Source organism: Corvus cornix, chromosome 20, assembly GCF_000738735.6.
Source record: "Corvus cornix cornix isolate S_Up_H32 chromosome 20, ASM73873v5, whole genome shotgun sequence".
NCBI lineage: Eukaryota > Metazoa > Chordata > Aves > Passeriformes > Corvidae > Corvus > Corvus cornix.
Genome location: NC_046349.1, coordinates 1,033,762 through 1,053,017, shown reverse-complemented (window position 1 = coordinate 1,053,017; position 19,256 = coordinate 1,033,762). Strand labels below are relative to the sequence as shown.

The following is a 19,256-nucleotide window of genomic DNA, read 5'->3' as shown; positions in this document are numbered from 1 at the left end:
TGGTGGCCTTGGCAGTGCTGGGGTAAGGGTTGGACTCAATGGTCTTAGAGGGCTTTTCCAACCTTTATTTACCTGTGATTCCCAGCCCCCACGGCTGCCCAGGTTCTTTCCGTGGTTTGATCTCAGCTCTCCTCACCCCTCTGCTGCTCACCAGCGCATCCAGGGAAAAGCTGGGCTCAGGCACTGTTTTCCCATCCATCATCAGTGATTCTCTTTTCATTTGCTTTTTGGGCTTCACCTTTTTAATCCAGCTGTCTCCTGCCTTACAAATGTTCTTCCCTCAATTACTTACACCAGGCTGCAGGGCTGGCTCCATCCATCTCTGCCTGAGCCAGCGGAGCACAGGAGGGGCTACCCCAGCCACTGTCCCCTCGTCACCAGCCCCCACTGGTGCCAAACTGGTCGCCCTGCAGGAGGGGCCTTCCCGCTGAGCTCTCAGCGCTGACCCCATCCCGAGTGCCTCTGCCCGTCCCACACAAGGCTGCTCCAGGTGTGTGGGAGCAGGCAACTCCCTCAGCTTTCCCCGGGGCTGCAGGTGGACACTTCTCCATCTCCCCTCTCCCCCAGTGCTGCTGTGGGATTCTCTGTACAGGGACACGAGGCAGGAAAGGTGCCTGCCCTTCCCAGAGGAGCAAGCTGGAGAGCAGGCGGCTCTTCCTGCCTTGCTGCAGCAGCTCCTGTCCCACCCCCGGGGCTGGAGGTCAGCCACGTGGGGATGGCTCTCAGGGAGTCTGAGGCTCTGAGGGGGAGCAGAGCCCTGCAGAGTGCTCTGTGCCTCTCGGCCCACATTCCAGAGGCAGGAGAGGGAATTCCCAGAGAAGGGAACCCAGTGGCTGCCTGGGGCTGAGGTGCAGTCGGAGCTGGGGGGGGCCGGGTCCCCTCACTGGCCGGAGCGGGGGCTGTGGGACAGAGCGTGCCCTACTGCAAGGTCTCCCACTGAGCACTGTGCTGTCCTTCCCGCTTGGAATTCCAGGCTCCTGTTACGAGATGAGAACTTTTGGAGCGATGCTGTGTGTGCTGTGCCCTGTCCTGCAGCCATGGAGAGCCTGCTTGGGTGTGCAGGACGTGTGGAGCTGCTCCCAGGTGCCAGGCACGGCACAGCCGGCTCGCTCTGCCAAATCCCAGACAGGGACCAGCTCGGGCCATCCCTGCACCAAGGCTGCTTCATCCCCACTTAATGCTCTTATCTTGAAGGCTCCTCTCCGATTAAAGCCCCGGCAGCCAGTTCCCTCCCTGGATTTATTGCAATGCAGTTTTCTTCCCCTAATCTGATCCGGGTGTAAGCTGCTCCTTGGGAAGTGCACGGGGAGGACAGATGTGCCCGTCACTGCTGCAGCAGCCAGGCTGGCAGGGAGCAGCAGGGACGTGCCCTGCCCTTCTTGGTGGCACATCTGCCTCTTCTCAAGCCTTGAACCACATTTCTGCTCAAACTCCTGAGAGCAGCTCGGTGGGGTCCCAGGTTGGTTTGGGCCCCTCACGACAGGAAAGACATTGAGGCGCTGGAGGGGAGCAGGAAGGGAACGGAGCTGGGAAGGGGCTGGAGCACCAGGAGTGGCTGAGGGAGCTGGGAAAGGGGCTCAGCCTGGAGCAAAGGAGGCTCAGGGGGGACCTTGTGGCTCTGCACAACTCCCTGACAGGAGGGGGCAGCCGGGGGGGGTCGGGCTCTGCTCCCAGGGAACAGGGACAGGAGGAGAGGGAACGGCCTCAGGCTCGGCCAGGGGAGGTTTGGGTATTAGGGCAAGTTTCTTAATGGAAAGGGTGGCCAGGCACTGGCACAGCTGCCCAGGGCAGGGGTGGAGTCACCATCCTTGGAAGTGTTCAAAAGCTGTGTGGGTGTGGCACTTGGCGACGGGCTCATGGTGAACATGGTGGCAGTGCTGGTCTGACTTGGTGATCTGAAGGGTCTTTTCTACCCTTAACAATTCTCTGCTCTGAGCCAGGGAAGGCACTGGGGTGACTCCACAGCTCCCTGGGCTCACGTGTGTGTTGTCCCTCCTCAGCCCGAGGCCCCCGGTGAGCGCGGTCACCAAGCTGCCACCCGGCTCTGCCACAGCCAGCGTCCCCCAGCCCGCGGATGACGGCAGCGTCCTGCAGCAGCTGTGCCACCTGGGAGAGCTGTGCCACCTGGGAGAGCCACGTCCAGACTGTGAGTGCTCGGGGCAGGACTTTGGCGGGGACACGGTGTGGCTCCAGGGGTTCCCTGGGTGAGGAGGCTGTGGGTGCTGGGGATGGCGTCCTCTCTTGGGGTGTTGTTCTCTGCCCAGTGGGGAGAGGCTGAGCTCCGTGTGGCAGCAGCGGCACTGCTGCGAGGGCAGGGACACAGGGCTCTTCGGGGGGCAGGGCTGAGCTGGTGTGAGGTGCTGGCAACACCCCAGCGTGGGGACAGAGGGTGGCTGGAGGACACTGCTATGGACACTGCAGGACACTGTTGTGGACACAGGAGGACACTGTTATAGGTGTCCCTGGGGCAGGGAGGGCTGTGGGCAGTGCCAGAGCCCAGCAGCACCGGGGGCAAAGCCCACAGGGAGCACCAGCCAGGAGCCGGGGGGAGCAGACCCACACCCCCAGGCGTGGGCTCCTTGGGAGCCGTGGGGCCGCCCCTTGCCTTGGTTTGCTCTCTGCTCCCCACCCTCAGCTTGGGATGTGCCCCCCACACACTGGGCTCGCTGTGGGCAGGGTGGGCACGAGCAGGATGCAGCCGCTGGAGCACTCTGACAAGCCAGAGAAGGAGGCTCCTGCAGGGAACGTGGCAGCCCATGGGCAGCCTGTATTGCTCCCTCGGGGAGAGGCATGAGCTGTGCCAAGGGCAGGGCTCTGCATCTGGCCAGCGTTGCTGCAGCTGCTGGTCCGTGGGCAAGGAAGGCATCCTGGAAGCAGCAGGCAGGGTGAGCAGGCAGGGCAGACCTACAGGGGAATAAATCCCATGGATTTCCCACATCGGGAGAGATTTCCCAGTGTGTTCCAGAATGTGACACCGGCTCCCTCAGCCCAGCTAGACCCAAACACTCAAAGGGTCTGGGTCTCCCCCAAAGGGAGATGGTCAGAAAACCCAGTGAGCATCCAAAGCTTGTCGGGGGTTTTTCCTTCACAGCCTGTCAGCAGCTGTGGGACGCTGAGGGGTGGGAGGGGTGCAGGGGCTGCTGTGGATGCCCTGCCCTGCTGTGCCACCACCCAGGAGTAAAACACAGCTTCTCCAAAGAGCTCAGAGTGTTGGGAGCTCGGGGTCCTCAAGCACGGGGCTTCCTCAGTGCAGCTGCTGCTGTGAGTTGTGTCACAGGAAAATCCATAGGGGGTTTTAGTCAAGCTGATCTTTTTGCCCCACTTTGGGCCAATAAAAGGCGGTCTTTGTAGCCTTCTGGGGCCCTTGTGGAAGAAGGGGCCCCTGGATCTCTGCAGGCTGGATTCTGGAGGGCTCTCCCCAACATCGAGGCTCTGGCAGTGGTGCAGGGATGTGAAGGAGATTCAGGGATGAGGATGGAGGTCAGGCATCCACCCAGGGGTGGTGGGCTGTGCCCCTGGGGTGGCTGCTGTGCTGGGGTGAGGATTCAGATCCTGCCCAACCCAGTCACAGCCCCTCTGTACTGCAGGGAAGCCCTTCCTCAGCCCTCCTCCTCCTCCCAGCAGCAAAGGCCACCAGTGTCAGCTGGGCAGGGCCTGGTGAAGGCTGAGACACGGCCACACTCCAGGCAGCACCGGGGACAGGGACAAGGGACAGGAGGTCAGGTGGGTTTGGGTGTTCCCTGGAGGTGACGTCAGGAGGGAGGGTGAGACAACACTTGCTTTTGGATTTGGGAAGGGAGACCTGGAAGCAAACGGTCCCGGTCCCCGTGTAGCACAAAGGTGAATGGTTCACAGGGCAGTGATGTCCTTAGGGTGGGAGAAACCTCTGGGAATGTCCCTGGGCATTGGGGGTCCCCACACCTCCTTGGTGGGACTCCCCTCTCCCAGGGGACCCAAACGCCACAGTGGGAGCAGCAGCCCCAGTTCCCTGCCCCCAGCAATCATCAGCTGCCTCCTTCCCTTACTGCAGCTGCTGGATTTCTCTCTGGGTTGTTTTTTTTAATGTATGTGACACGTGTTTGGTTCGAAGCGCTTAATTGCCTCTTGGGATGCGTTTCATTTATTCATTAAGAGAGAAATTGGAGTTGTTGGGTTTGCTTTATTTTGCTATTTTTTTCCTTCTTTTTTTCCCCCCTTCTCTATCCTGTAAGGAAAGGGTGAGGAAAAAAAATTCCACATATGCCTCCAGCATGTGTGTGCTCAGCCTCTCTCCTCTGTGCCCCCCAGCCTCTCTCCTCTGTGCCCCCCAAGCTCTCTCCACAATGCCTTTCAGCCTCTCCTGTTGCTCCTGGCCAGGAGAGTGGTGATCCCTCTCCACTGGGATGTGAGAGTACGAGAGCCCTGAGATGTCACTGCTTGTGTTGCTCAAGGGTCAGGCCAAGGCTGTGTGCATGGCAACGTGCCCCTGCCCTGCCTGTGCCACCCCCTGCGTGAGAATGGTGGCATTTCCTGGTTTGGAGACTGGGTAAGGCCAAGGATGGGTGTTAACGGTTGGTGTCTGCTGCCCTGGGCCACGTTTTCAAAGCACTGTCTGTCCAAGCAAAGCTCTGCAGATCCATCCTCTGGCTGAACCCAAAGCAGGAGTCACACCCCTTCTTCCCTGGGAGAACCCCCAGGCACACTGGAGTGGATGCATGGAGATTCACTGGGATAACAGCAATCCGGGCAGGCGATGGGTTTGGGCTGTGTGGAGATAAAAGAGGAAACTGTGGGCAGTGGGATGGCTGGTGGACAGAGGGCAGGCAGAGATGGATGGATGGATGGATGGATGGATGGATGGATGGATGGATGGATGGATGGAGGGACAGATTTGTTCCAAAGAGCTGCCTCAATCCAGAGAGGTGAGGTGGTGCATGCTGTGGTGAGGAGGATGGGGCAGAGCCAGACCCACAGGGTGCACTGAGGGCAGGTGGATCCCAACCCCACACATCCCTCAGTGCCTATTCCCAGAAGCTTTGGTGCCTGGAATCCTCCCCAGGACCCTGCCCGGACATGGCTCTGCTGCCACGGGTTGCTGTCCCTTGTTTTTAGGGTTTGATGTTTTATTCTTCCTCCTCCTCAGCTCTCATCAGCATGAACATTCGCACTAGGAATGGTGGGCTGGGCCAAGCCTACAGGAATTTTCTGTCCCTTGTGAGAGCCACCCCCTCCTGCCCTGCATCCCCTTTTCTCAGTGTCCCAGTGCCCAGAGCTGGGAGAGCCATGGATTTTAGGGGCAGATGTCCTCCTCCTGAGGGGCTCCTTACACAGTTACTGAATCTGGGCTCCACAGTGCTCCTGCCCTGCGCTGACCCCCCGAAGACTTGTCCCCTGAAAGGACCCTAGGACACTGTCCCTGGGTTCCTCCATCCACCAGTCCCTGAGGAGCACAAATCCAGTCTCTGTCTCCCTGGAGAGTTGTGCCAAACGTTCAGGTGGCTCCCAAACCCTGGCAATGGGGGATCTTGTGCACCAGCAGATGTGGGGGTTGTTTTTCTGTGGATTCTGGGAAGATCTCCCCAGCCCATCCATGCCACGTGTCTGGGAGGAGAATGAGCTGCCAGGGGCTGGCGGTGTGGGGATGCATCAATAGGCTGCGATTGGCAGTGGATGGCTTCCAGCATGGAATCACAGCTCTGGGAAAGGGCAGCCCTGTTCCTGGGGCTCAGCACAGCCCCTGCCCAGGCACAGGTGAGCAGCTTGCCCGATAGCAGATGCCAAAGTGGAGCAGATCACCCCACCCCCATCTGGCTTCCCCCAGTCCTGGATCCACATCCCCGTGGCCCCGACACCCCCACAGCACCTGGCCCACGCTCCCAGGGATGCTCCCCCCATTCCCAAGCCCTTGTCCTGCTTCCAGCCAGCCGCTGCAGACCAGGGAGCCTTCTTCCCTCTGCCTCCTCCTCCCACTTCCCAGGTCTGGAGGGAGAGCTCAGCTGGGGCTGTCTGTGCCAGAGACAAGCACAGGGAAATGGGAATGGCTGGTGCTGCTTCCAGCCCGGCTGCCTGCCAGGGAAGCTTTGGCTTTATCTCCCAAGCCAGGCACCCTGGGAACGGTACCAGGGCCTGCCTGGGGCAGGAGAAGGGCCTGGGGCTGCTCCAGACCCCTGGGCTGGCTCCAGAGGGGTTGTTTTCCTTCCAAGCAGCACTGCAGCACTCACACAAGAAGGGATTTGCAATGCAGAGAAAAACCTCCCACCCGCCACGCGGCAGCGTGTGGGCAGGGAGCGGAGCTGGGAGCGGAGCTGGGAGCAGCTGTGCTCCCACTGCCTGGGCTCCACGCTCCTGCCCCTGCCCCGTGGCACATCCTGGGCCGTTCCCAGCTCTGGCACCCTCACCCTCCAGGTGGGATCGTGGGGACCCTCTGGGCACTGTGCCCCAAGGACAGAGCTCTGCCCAGGGACCGTGGAAGTGATGCTCTGCTCCCCACTGCTCTGGGGCTTCTGCCTCCTTCCCACGGTGGATTCCCTCAGCCCTGAGCAAGGACAGGCTGGCTGGCATGGCTGGCATGGCTGGCATCACGGTGAGCCTGTCCTGGAGCCCCAGGCATGGAGAGCGCTATGGGGAGGTAGCGCAGGTGAAGGACAGGGAGTGTTTGGGGTCTGTGATCCAGTGGGTGGGTGTTGGGCAGGGGGAAGGACCCCGAGGTGTCGCAGGTCAGTCCCACATCCAGAGGCAGGACATGGCTCCTGGTCCCCTCAGGTCTTGCTGGGAGGGTGAGGGTGGCTCGTGGAGGTTGGTTTTGGAGGGACAGTGTGTGTCTGGTCCTCACTGGACCAGGAATTCCACTCAGGACTGGCAGGAATTCCCACAGGCTGGGTGAGAGCAGGCACCATCCCCACATTTGGAAACCAGTGCTGGTCACATCCTTTCCTGGGAAGGCCACCATGCTCTGCTCCCTGCAGAAGCTTCAGTGTCACCCACCTGCCAGGCCCAGAGCAGCTGTTTGTGCCCTCCTCAGTCCCTCCATGGGGCAGGGAAGGTCTGGGTGATCCTAAGGTCACCCCTTTCCTGAGGTGGGGATGAGGGACATCACAGTGCCTCGGGCTGCTCATCCTGGGAAAAGTGAGCTGTGGTGGCTTCCATTGCTGCCCCCCAAGCTGAGGGTGGGCCGGGGATGATCTGTAGGGAATGCCATGGCACTGCTGGGCTCTGGGTGTGCCCCCAGGCTGAGGGTGGGCTGGGGGTGATCTGTAGTGAATGCCATGGCACTGCTGGGCTCTGGGTGTCCTGGCCACACGGGACATTCACCCCTTCTGCAGCGTTGAGCAAGGAGCCCAGAGCACATCCCCATCTCCTGCCACCCTCATTTCCCCCACACCCAGCTGAGCACGAGGCCTGACCCCGTCCTGGGCAGTGGAGGGTGCGCTGCTCCTTCCCCAGCTGGCCGAGTCAGAGTGGGACCTGCAGGGACCCATGCTGGGAGCACTGGGGTCCCAGCTGCTGGGGACACTGCAGGACGCCTTTCCATGGAAGCCCAGGGAGATAAAGGAGCTTTCCCTGCTCTCCCGGTTTGCCAGCAGTTGCTGGGCTGCTTTTGCCCCTCTGTACTGGGTGGATGTGGCAGGGGCTGGAATGGGATAAGCTTTAAGGTCCTTCCCAACCCAAAATATTCTGATTCTACACAGGGAACTCTGCCCCCTCCCCAAGGGTAGGGTGGCAGGAGGGGAGGAATTTTTCCAGCTTCCAAGAGGAGGCAGAAACACCCCCCCAGCCTTGGAGAGCTGGGACCCCTGGGACTGCACGGCAGGGCTGTGTTTTCTTGCTCAGAGCACAACTGTCAATGGCAAAGTCTCGGCACAGACTTCAGTGCTGAGAAACACTGTGGGCTGGGACATTTTGGAGAAGATTTTTAGCTGCAGCAAAGAAATTTGGCAGCTTGGAAGCAATCTAATCATCCTCCTCCCATATGCTTGGTGCTATTTAAAAGGGAGCATGTACCCAATTCCTTCCGACCAGCACGCTGACATTTCCACAGTGCGTTTGGAAATAAATTTGGCATCCGCTGTCAGAATCTCAGATTGAGCCCAGTGTGGCTAATTTGGGCTCTGAGTGCCTCTGCAGAGCACCTTTCCCTGCTCGCAGATCCCCAAGGAGCCACGGCAGGGGCTGCTTCCCACGGGCACCACCAGCCTTTGAGGGGCACGAGAGACTGGGGGCCTGGCTCGTGGCTCAAGCCCTTTCCTGCAGCCCCTAAAGCTGAGCAGGCTTCAGGGTGGTGGCTGTGCCTGGCTCTCCTGAGCCCCTCTCTTCCCAGTATGGAGGCACAGGGGGCTGTGGCTGCTTGGGCTCATCCCGAGACAGGGCTCTGTCCTCCTCCGGGCTCTGGGCTCTCCAGAAACCCCTCTGGAACCTCTCCTGCCTCCTTCTGCCCAACACCCAGGGCTGGCAGGCTGTGCAGGGGCACTTGGGGGGCATTTAGGGTCCCCCCACCTCTCCTGCCCCATCACACAGCTGGAGGGCTGGGGGGTGCCCAAGGGAGTGGCAGCAGTGTCGGGATGGCAGCGCTGCCCCACGCTGTGCTGGGTGCTCTGTGCTCAGCTCCAGCTGCCCACCAGGGAAAAGGGGCAGGAGAGGGGGGCTGCTCCACGTGTGGGGACCTGGGCAGGACTGTCCCCATCCTGCAGGTGTGGCAGGGTCGGGCAGCTCCTGTCCCCATCCTGCAGATGGGGCGGCTCCAGGCTCCGGGATGTTTGGAGGGGGTGTCTGCTGTCGTGCCCGTGGGTTGGGTCGGGGTAGATGGGCTGTCCCTGGAGATGACACCAGGTGCCAGGCCTCTGAGCAGGAGCTGTCCCTTCCCCTCATCCAAAATCCCAGCTCCCCTCAGACCCCCCAGCACTGCCAAGCCCTGCCCTGGCCACAGCTGGGGTCTGAGGGGACACAGGGCTGTGAGCCCTCCCGCCCCAGGGGACAGCCTTCCTCCCCTCCTCTTCCTTCCATGGGTTTCGGTGTCCCCCAGTGCTGCACTGGGGTGAGGGTGGAAGAGAAGAGTGGCTCGGAAACATATGCTGGGATGAATGGGGACTCCGTGCCCGGGAGCCATCCATGTGGCCCTGCTCTGTGCCATCGGCCTCGTTAGCGCCGCTGTAGTGGGGCTCAGACCCAGTGAGCCATGAGCTGAGCCCCGCCAGAGCCACTCCGAAGGATGAGGGTGAATTATGTAGATGGGAATCAGGCAGCAATCCAGGCGTGGACAATGTCTTGAGGGGGTGGCAGGGCTGGAGCTTCGCCGTCCAGGAGGTTTCCTGGGATCTAATTAACAGCTCAAACAGCCCTTCCTGGCCGGGGCTCTGCACCTCCCTGGCCGCTCACCTCCGGCTCTGGAGCAGCGGGGCCTGGCCTTGGGACCAGGGGACACGGAGTGGCAGAGGGTGCTGGGGCTGTGGACACAGCCAGGGAAAGAAATTAAGGTGGGAAGAGAACAGATCCCTCTGGCCCCAGGTAGGAGGTGGGAGCTCATGTCTCCCCTGCCCAGGCTGAGCACTGGGGTGCAGGGATGTGCTGGGGACAGGCTGGGGACAGGCTGCTCACCCTGTTCAGTGCCTGGCAGCCCCTGGGAGCAGCACTTCCTGCTCTTGGCAGGAGCTGTGAGTGGGGCAGTCCTGCCCTGGAGAAAGGCCTGCCTGGAAGGGCTCCTCCTTTTCTTGGTCTTAAAATCAAGAGGCATACACGGTTAGAAGGGGAAAAGGGATTTTACCTTGGTATTTATTTTTAAGGATCCTTAGGTGTACACGTCCAGGTCATATGCATCGAGATGCACCCCTCCGTGTCTTTCCCTGTGTTTCTGTGTCTTCTCTCCCCCCGCTAACATTGGGCATAACATTATAGGCTTTACTAATTAGCAGATCTATCAAAGATTCCCCAATGAGAGGCTCAAGTGAGCCCCCCCTCCCCAAGGAACCTTCCCCTGGATGGCTCTATCTTGGTTTACAGAATGTGTTCTGGAGGGGACCTTGGGGTCTGGGGCACACTGATCCCTGGCTACGAAGCTTCTAAAATGTTGAGTCTCTCAGCTTGACAAACAAGTCCAAGAATGTAGGCAAAAAGCAGTAGGAGTACAGAAGTTGTAAAAAGGTATAACAGGGGTATAAAAGAAAAGGCAGAAAATCTTCATGGCATCAACCCGAGGGTGCCAAAGGCTGCATCCCCCATTGCAGGGAAGAGCTGGAGCTTCTTGCATGGTCCTGATCCAGACCCAGTGCCTGGTGCAGGCCTTCAGGGCCGTCCTGGCCCAGCCCAGCCCAGCCCCACAGCCCCTCAGGGCTCGCTCCCATGGGCCAGGGCAGGCTGGCACAGAGCTCTGTGCCTGGATCTCTCCTGGAACTCCTCCCTTTCCCGCTGCTCCGTGGTGACATGCAGGTGGGATGTGCTGGCCAGGAGCAGTCCCACACCCAGCACTGCCCTGACCGCCTCCCATGGCCTGGGAACCAGGGGCCATGCAGGGCCCAGCACACCCCACCAGCACCCTGGGGTGCTCTGTGCACAGGATCCTGGGACGTGCTGGGAAGGCTCCTCCAGGGCTGGGGCTGCAGCTGAATCCCTGCCAGGAACCAAAGCCAGGCTGGGCTGGAAGGGGAGGATTCTGATCTTGGCCAATTTTGCATGTCCCTGGCTGAGGAACCTCTGCCAGGCATGCCAAAGGGCTTTGCATGTGCCTCAGGACAGGCTTGAGGCCAGGAGAAATCATTCCTGATCCAGGAGGCACCTGGGCAGGGATTCAGCTGCAGCCCCAGCCCTGGAGGAGCCAAGGCTGCTCCTCTGGGCTGATGTCTGCTGGGGAAGCCTGGGCAGCTGCCCTGGAGAAAAACCCCCTGGAAGAGCTCCTGGGGCTGATCCCTTTGTCCTGCACCTCCCCTGTATGGTGGGACACCCCTGAGCCTCCACACACCTCCGGGACCCTTCACCCCCAGGGCGGCCCTGCCTGGCCCCTGCCCTCTGCCCTGCATGGCCAGCTCCTGACCCCTGGGAATGTCCAGTCCCACCAGGCACAGTCCCACCTCCCACAGCTGCCCTGGGTGAGCAGCAGACACTCCCACAGCCCCTGGGACCTGCTCCCCACAGCCCCAGCACAGCACAGGGGGCTGCAGGCACCTCGAGGTCGCTCGCTCCCCTTTTTTCAGGTTGGCTGAAAGAGTTAAAGGTGCAGAGAAGTGATAAAGGGAAGTGGAGAGTCATGGAGTTATGGAATCCCCAAATGGTTGGGGTTGGAAGGGACATTACAGAGCATCTCATCCCACACCCCTGCCATGGGCAGGGACACCTTCCACTATCCCAGGCTGCTCCAAGCCCCATCCAGCCTGGCCTTGGACACTGCCAGGGATCCAGGGGCAGCCACAGCTTCTCTGGGCACCCTGTGCCAGGGCCTGCCCACCCTCCCAGGGAACAATTCCCAATTCCCAATATCCCATCCATCCCTGCCCTCTGGCAGTGGGAAGCCATTCCCTGTGTCCTGTCCTTGCAGACCCTTTGTCCCAAGTCCCTCTCCAGCTCTCCTGGAGCCCCTTTAGGCCCTGGAAGGGGCTCTGAGCTCTCCCTGGATCCTTCTGTTCCCCAGGCTGAGCACCCTGAGCTCTCCCAGCCTGGCTCCATAGTGAGGGACTCGGAGTAACCTGGCTCTGGGAATGAGGTGCTGAAGCCCTTCCTGTGCAACCAAGAAAAACTTTGTGGGTCCAGCTGATCCCCGTGGGTGGATCAGACTCTGGGACCTCATTTTCCCACACCCTTACACCCTCTGCAGTGACCTTGGAACAGCCTCCAGTCCCCTGGTCAGGCCTGTGCCTCCCACCAGCCCTGCAGGGATGTGCTGAGCAGGGCTGGGTGCCCTGGGCAGGGCAGGAGCTGTGCCCGGCTGGGGAGGCCCTGGCACAGGGTGCCCAGAGAAGCTGTGGCTGCCCCATCCCTGGAAGTGTCCAAGGCCAGGGGTGGAATGAGATGATTTTTGAGATCCCTTCCCACCCAAACTATTCTGGGATCCCGTGGTTCCGTGGTGCCCAGCGGGTGCTGCCCTGGCTCTGTTACCAGCGAGGGCAGGGTGCGAGGACAGTGTGGGGCACAGCTCTGAGTCCTGGGGCCACGGGGCTGGTGGGAGCCCAGGCACTCAGACATTCCCAGCTGCGTTATCTACCGCTCTGCTGGAACGGATCTGTCGGGATTAAATGAGGACTGACCCCTGCCCTGTGTCTTTTTGCTGTCACTGCTGTTCTCTTGAGCAGCGGGCTGTGAGCTGTCTGCCGTGCCCAGGCACAGGGGTGCTCCCCTTCCCTGGCTGCTGGAAAGGGAGGCAGCCCCGGCCGCTCTTTGGGTGTACACAGGCATCAGAGCAGGGGGCAGAGCAAAATTCAGGGTGGGCACACACCCCGCTGGGGAAGGGCTGGGTGAGCTGGGTTATTTCCCAGGCCTGGGAAGAAGTGAGTGACAGATGTGGTGTCCATGGTGACCCACAGCTGGCTGGGCAGCAGTTCCAGTGTCCCCTCCTCCCGGGAACCTGGGTAATTATGGATGCTCTCAGAAATGTGCACATCCAGACGTGCTTGTGTTTCAAAACCTTTGGAGATAAGTGGATACAGGGATAATCACCCCAAAGGCTGATCTGCTGGAGCTCCTGCCTCTGACAGAGTGTGGCCATGGTCCCCCGGGCTGGGGTGGGGGATGGGGATGGAGGAGAAAGAGGGGAAGGAGAAGGAGAAGGAGAAGGAGAAGGAGAAGGAGAAGGAGAAGGAGAAGGAGAAGGAGAAGGAGAAGGAGAAGAAGGAGGAGGAAGGGGATGAGGAGGAGGAGAAGGAGAAGGAGGGGGAGGAGGAGGAGGAGAAGGAGGGGGAGGAGGAAGAAGAGCTGCCAGTGCCAGCACACACAGATTCTGTGGTTTGTGCTGGGTTGTTGCAAACTGGGGGTTCAGGAACGTGCACCAGGCTCAGAGCCAGCTGGGAATCCTCAGTAAATCCTAAAACACTTTGGGTTGGAAGGGACATTACAGACCATCCAGTTCCACCCCTGCCATGGGCAGGGACACCTTCCACTGTCCCAGGCTGCTCCAAGCCCCATCCAGCCTGGCCTTGGACACTGCCAGGGATCCAGGGGCAGCCACAGCTGCTCTGGGCACCCTGTGCCAGGGCCTCCCCACCCTCCCAGGGAACAATTCCCAGTTCCCAATATCCCATGTAACCCTGCCCTCTGGCAGTGGGAAGCCATTCCCTGTGTCCTGTCCCTCCATCCCTTATCTAAAATCCCTTTCCAGCTCTCCTGGAGCCCTTTTAGGCCCTGGAAGTGGCTTCTGAGGTCTCCCTGGATCCTTCCCTTCTCCAAGCTGAGCAACCCCCACCATCCTCATCAGGAGCACCATCTCCTCACGCTCTGCTCCATGGCTCCCTTCCCGCTGGAGCCCCAGTCTGAGGGATTCCTTCCCCTGGGAATCCTTCCCGAGCACTGCTGGGCTCTGGGGGCAGCTGGCACAGAACCTGCCCCACTTTCTCTGGGGAGGAAGGGGCTCATCAGTGAGGGGAGGAACACGCAGGGACGGCCTCTGCGAACCCCCTGTGCCTGTTATTGCTATAATAAGTCTCAGTCATGTGTCTGGAAGGGCTGAAGGGAAAATCTATTTTTCTCCTGTTTTCCGGCTCTGCCTGTGTGACAGGGGCTCTGCGGGCGCGGGCTCTGCGGAGCCGGAGCCGGCTTTTCCTGGTGTTTGTGTGGGTTTGCACATGGCAACGGCAGAGAGAAAAACCTTTTTTTTTTTTTTTTTATTTTGAAGAAGAAAAAGCAAATGTGATTGTAAAAAGCAGCTCGAGTTTGCAGGGAAGAGCGGGGAGAGGGGCAGGAACATAGACAGGGATGGAGCGCGCTCCGTTGTGGCACCACCGTGGTTTCTGCTCGTCCCACACAGCCCAGCCTGGGGGGTGTGCTCCAAGGACACCCAAAACCAGCCTGGGCAGGTTCCTCATGGCCAAGGCAAAGCAGGTCAGCCTCAGGCTGGAATTCTGCAGGGAATTTCCGTGCTAGAAAGGATTCGGGTTTTTGATGCCTCGGTCCTCAGGTGTGCCAGGGAAGGTTTAGATTGGATAATAGGGAAAATTTCTTCATGGAAAGGCAGTGGCACAGCTGCCCAGGGCAGGGGTGGAGTCACCATCCCTGGAAGTGTTCAGAAACCGCGTGGATGTGGCACTTGGGGACAGGGGTTAGTGGTGGCACTGGCAGTGCTGGGGTAAGGGTTGAATTCAATGATCTCAGAGGGCTTCTCCAACCTTAATGATTCCATCCTTTGGGAAGCTGTGGTGACAGAGGGAATGGAGAGGTCAGGCTATGCCAGGGCACCTGGAGCTCTGTGCTGAGCCAGCCAGAGCAGCACCTCGCAAGTCTGGTCACCACTGGCCACTGCGGGGGCTGTGGGCACAGTGCCACCACAGCCTCCCAGCCGTGTCAGGGCCACCAGCTGCTTGTGCCAGGCTGCTTCTTGCTCATCCCACTGCTGCTGCCCTGGAAGCCCAGGCAGGCTCTGGCACCCTCCCTGCTCGCTGCCCACCAGGCTGCACCAGCGCTGCTCCCTCGGGAAGTGTTCCCGGCTCGGCCATCACGTCCCTCCCACGGCTGCCGCATGCGTCACTTTTTTCCCCTTCCTCACACAACTGCCCTTTAGATATTTATACAGTGTGATCCTGTTCCCCCTCCAGCACTGGCTTTCTAGGCCACACAAATTAAATTCCCTCAGTCTCTGCCCGTAACTCATCCTCCCAGCCCTGCCTCCCTCCAGCTGCGGGGCTCGGGACGGCTTTTTCCTTCTCCGTGCCTGACGTCTCTCTCCTGTAAGAGCCTCCCTGGGAATTGTAGGGCACGCTCCTACCACGGCATAAAAATAGGATTAGGAGCTGTTTTGTCCAGTGAAGGATTGTTCCAGGCTCCCACCTGCAATCCTTTCTGTGCTGCCTTCCCACAAGGATGCTTCCAGCTCTCGGAGGCTGCTCCGGAGCTGGCCGTGCACGGCTCAGTGTCCACCTCCTGCAGCAGCTTCTGGGGCATCCTGGGGCACCCCACAGGGTGCAGGGCCCGGACAGTGCTCCATGACCAGCTGGACAGGGAGATGTCACTGCCTGCTCCACATGTGCCCCAAGTGCCCCACACCATTCCTGGGGTGGCCCCTGCCCCACACCAGGCCCCACCCCAGAACTGCCCCCGAGCCTGGCTATGGCCCTCGTGCCGTCCAAGTGCACCACGACCCCTAGAAATGAGTCACAAAACCCCTCTGCCCCACACCTGGTGTCCCTTAAACCCTCACCTGCACCCCTCAAACCCACACCTATGGAGCCCAGTGCCCGTCTGACGCCAATTTGTCCCTGCTCCCCCTTAACCTCACATCTGTGGGTCCAAACACCCCCCAGACCCAATCTGTGGGGCCCAACGCACCCCTGACCCCCATCTGTGAGGTTCAAACCCCCATCTAAGGATCCAAACACTCTTCAACTCCCTACTTACGGATCCTAACACTCCCTGACCCCCATGTATGAATACAACCATCTCCCCCAACCCCATTTATGGGGCCCAAACACGCATTAATGTGTCTAAACACCCCCTAAATCCCCACGTGTGGGTCCTGACCCCCCATCCATGCCATACTTACGGGTCACACCCAGGCCGTGTGGTCCTGCAGGTGACACTCAATGGTGTTGGGGTGTCACAGCTGCGGCCAGGACTTCACCTCCTTGTTGATGTCCTGCCACTTCTCTGGGACAGAGTTAAGGGACACAGGGAGGGAAAAGTGGGGCCTGGGTGTGGGGTCTGTCCTCCTCCCTGGCTGGGGTGTCTTGGTGTGGACCCTGAATGCCAGAGTTGGTGTGCACCCATCGGGAATTCCTGCCTGGATCTCCCGGGATGCCCTCCTGGCTTGAGGCAGCCCCGGGTGGCTCTGGGGTGGTCCCTCACCTGAGCGGTCACCAGGGTGTGCCAGTGCCCCCGGGCAGTGTCTGGCACCAAGGGCACAGAAGAGGCTCCTCCCTCGTGCCGGACAACCCGGGCCGGGTGACCCAGGGGGGATTTGGGGCATCCTGGAGCCACAGTTCTGGACAGTTTGCTTGGAAGCACTTGGGGAAGAGCTTGTAGGAGACAGGACTGCGAGAGGCCGGCTGTGCTTTGCTGTGTCCTTCTGCAGTCCGTGATCTCTCCCAGGGATCCGATCCCTGCACTCCTGCTCCGGCCCCTGCCACACACTGCCGGCTTGGGGCTGTGGCAGGAGGGCAAGCACAGCACCATCACCCAGCTCCGGGGTGTGACAGAGCTCACAGAGCCCAGCGAGTGCTCACCGGGGGCTGAGCCCGTTCTCACAGCAGCCACGTTCCATTTGGTTCCTGTTTTCCCTGGAAAATTGGATTCCATCTCCAGCTGCTGCTGCTGTGTTCCGCTGGATGCGGAGCCGAGTGCCCTGTGCTCGCGGGGTGCCCGCAGCAGAGCTGGCAGAGTTCCCTGCCTGGCACAGATCCTGGCTGCCACCACTGCTGTGGTGACCAGAGTGACCTCTTGGGACAAATTTGGGGGTTCCCATCAACCAGAAAGGTTTCTGCAGTTCTTGCATCCATAATTGCTGGGGTTTGTCTGTGTATTCTGCCGGGCTGTGCGTTCCTCAGATCTGCTCCCGGGGAGCAGGGAGCTGTCTGGGAGCTTGGCTGGTGCTCTGGAGAAGGGGATGAGCTGGGGGTTTGCACCCACTGTGTCCCTGTCCCTCCTCCTGCAGGATTCTGTTCTTCTCCCGTGATGTCTCCTTGTTCCTTCCTGATCTTTCCCTCTGTGCGAGCTCGGGCATCCCTTGGTTGGTGCCTGCAGGATGTCCAGGGTCTGCAGAGGGTTCTGGGGGATGGCTCCATCCTTTAGCACCCTTCGTCCTTCCCTTGCTGGGGTCAGGACTGGGGAGGATCCCCCCATCCTTCGGGATCCCTTCATGCTCCCTTCAGCCCCGCAGCCCACCAGGCCCATCCCCCCTCTGTGAGCAGCGTCACCCCCCGGCCGTGTGGGGCTGGACGTGGATCACACGGACAGGACAGCCACGGGCCAGGGGAGGATGTGTGGTCTGGCCAGTGCTGTGGGGCCTGAGGGGCCCCAGTCGCAGACTGGGAGCACCCCTTGTTCCGAGGGTGCCCCAGCTCCCAGCAGGCAGGGAGGGCTCACCAACACTCAGCCCCTGCCACAGCCCTGAGTCCCAGGGCTCTGGCAAGGCTCAGGGTGCCCATGCCCAGAATTCATGGTCCTGCCAGCACTGCCCAGCCTGGCAGGGGCAGCCCTGGACTCACCACCGGCGTGGAGGAAGGGCTTGGTACCCCCCACCCCAGCACTGAGTGCCCTGGGCTGCCACAGCCATTCCCAAATCGCCCATCCCACCTCACCCTGGGCTCCCACACCATTCCCAACACCCCTGTCCCACCTCACCCTGGGCTCCCACACCATTCCCAACACCCCTGTCCCACCTCACCCTGGGCTCCCACACCATTCCCATTCCCCCATCCCACTCCACAGAGCCCTGAGCTCCCACATCGTCCCTCCCCACCCCCTTCACTCCCCGCAGCTATCAGGGGTCTCTGGTGTTCAGTCCCCTGAAATGCCACCATGTCACTGTCTCTCATCCCTGGCATATCCACGTGTTCCTCCTGGGAAGGATGGAGACAAGAGGCTCCCCTGAGGACGAGAAGAGGATTGCAGAGGCCAGGTTAGCCATGCAGCTCCCTGTGCAGCTCCCTTGAAGCCAGCCCCAGCTGGGCTGAGCTGCCCAAGCTGGTGGGGACACGAGGGACACACACCGAGCAGCTCGAGGGGCTTGGACAGTTTGTCAGGGTGTTGGAGTCAATTAAGTGCTAATTATGCGAGATGCTCCGAAGTGTCCCTGTCACAGCAGCCTCATGTCCTGGAGCCTGCCTGGCTTGTATACCCTAAATGGTATACAGGGACCCACAGCCTCGTGTTGTCTATTCAACCCATGGGCTGATGGATCCAATGGAACGTGTGGGTTTGGGAAGGGGATGGAGTGTGTTTGGCACTGGAGGCTTGGGTTGAATGCAGGAGGGCTCTGGTGGGATGCCAGGGCAGGAGCTGGCTCTCCTCAGGGACACCAGGCACAGCCTGTCCCCCATGGATGCCTCAGCCTGATCCCGGGGCCGGCAGGGTCCCCCCCATGCTGGATGTGGCTCTGGGGTGTCTGTGGGGACAGACTTTGTGCTGCCCTTTGTGCCCCCAGCCCCACCTCACTCCTGCTGCACTCTGCCTGTTCAGCCCTCTGCAACCCTCGTGCTTCCATCCTCGTTTTCCTTAAGGAGAAACCTCTGCAGGATTTATCCTCTTTAAGTCTGACAGACACTCTGCTGGCACTTGGAATGTCTGTGCCTTCCCCTGGCTCTGACGGGGCCTTTGATGTCTCTGTTTAATTCCCTCAGTGATGCTGGGGAGGTCCCTGCCTGCCAGAGAGGGAAGGGTTACCCCCTCGATGGCTGGGTAAGCCTTTGGGAAGCCTTTGGAACTGGGGACATTAATCCTGAAATGAAAAACCTGCATGGACAGAGCTGGCTGGAAAAGGAAACCATTGAACTACTGGGAAAGCAGCGGAGCTGGGGGAGCACATGTGGGGCTGGGAGCCCAAGGACAGCACGAAGGGGGTAGGATGTGTTTTCAAACTCTCTGGTTCTGATCTCAGTGTAGGATTTCACCTGGCAGTGAGGCTCCTGGGTGCTCCCTGCCGTGCCAGACCTGACTCCCTCTGGATTTCCAGGTTGTGGTTCAGGTTTCTTTCCGTGGCACTTGTGTGTTTCTGCTTCGGGGATAAGAGCAAAATGAAGTCCTGTTTCCCAAGCTCCGGCAAAGCTGTCAGCAACAATGGGAAAAGCACAGTGTGAGGGAAAAGCAAGGAGCAGGAGGCTGGAGAGCTGGGTTCCCAGCACAGGGACAGATCTGTCAGGAGCATCCCAAGTGGGACAGTGGCTCTCCGTCCTTTGGCAGCACAGTTTCGCCATCCTTGGCTTTTTTTGTACATAAAGCATCACTCCCAGGAGTGAAGAGCTGGAGCACATCACTCCACACACATGGGAAAAGGGATTTCCTGCAAGGCTGCTGTGGGATAGCAGGCGGTTCAGTCGTTATAATCCAACCTGTGCCCCTGGGCCCCTTCCCAGCAGGGACAGTGTCCCTGGGGGCCTGTGCCTGTCCCCTCACCGTGGTGGCCCCACAGCGTCCCATCACGGGCCATGTGCTTCTCC

General features: G+C 60.3%; 1 protein-coding gene across 4 annotated transcripts in view; it reads left to right on the top strand.

Moving 5' to 3' along the window:
• The window catches only part of DLGAP4 (DLG associated protein 4), a 148,852-nt gene that overhangs the window by 21,707 nt on the left and 107,889 nt on the right, over positions 1 to 19,256 (top strand). For all 4 annotated transcript variants that reach the window (XM_039563739.1, XM_039563737.1, XM_039563736.1 and 1 more), the window contains exon 2: positions 2,001 to 2,146. The gene's annotated coding sequence lies outside the window, so the exon portion shown is untranslated. The remainder of the gene's footprint in view (positions 1 to 2,000; positions 2,147 to 19,256) is intronic.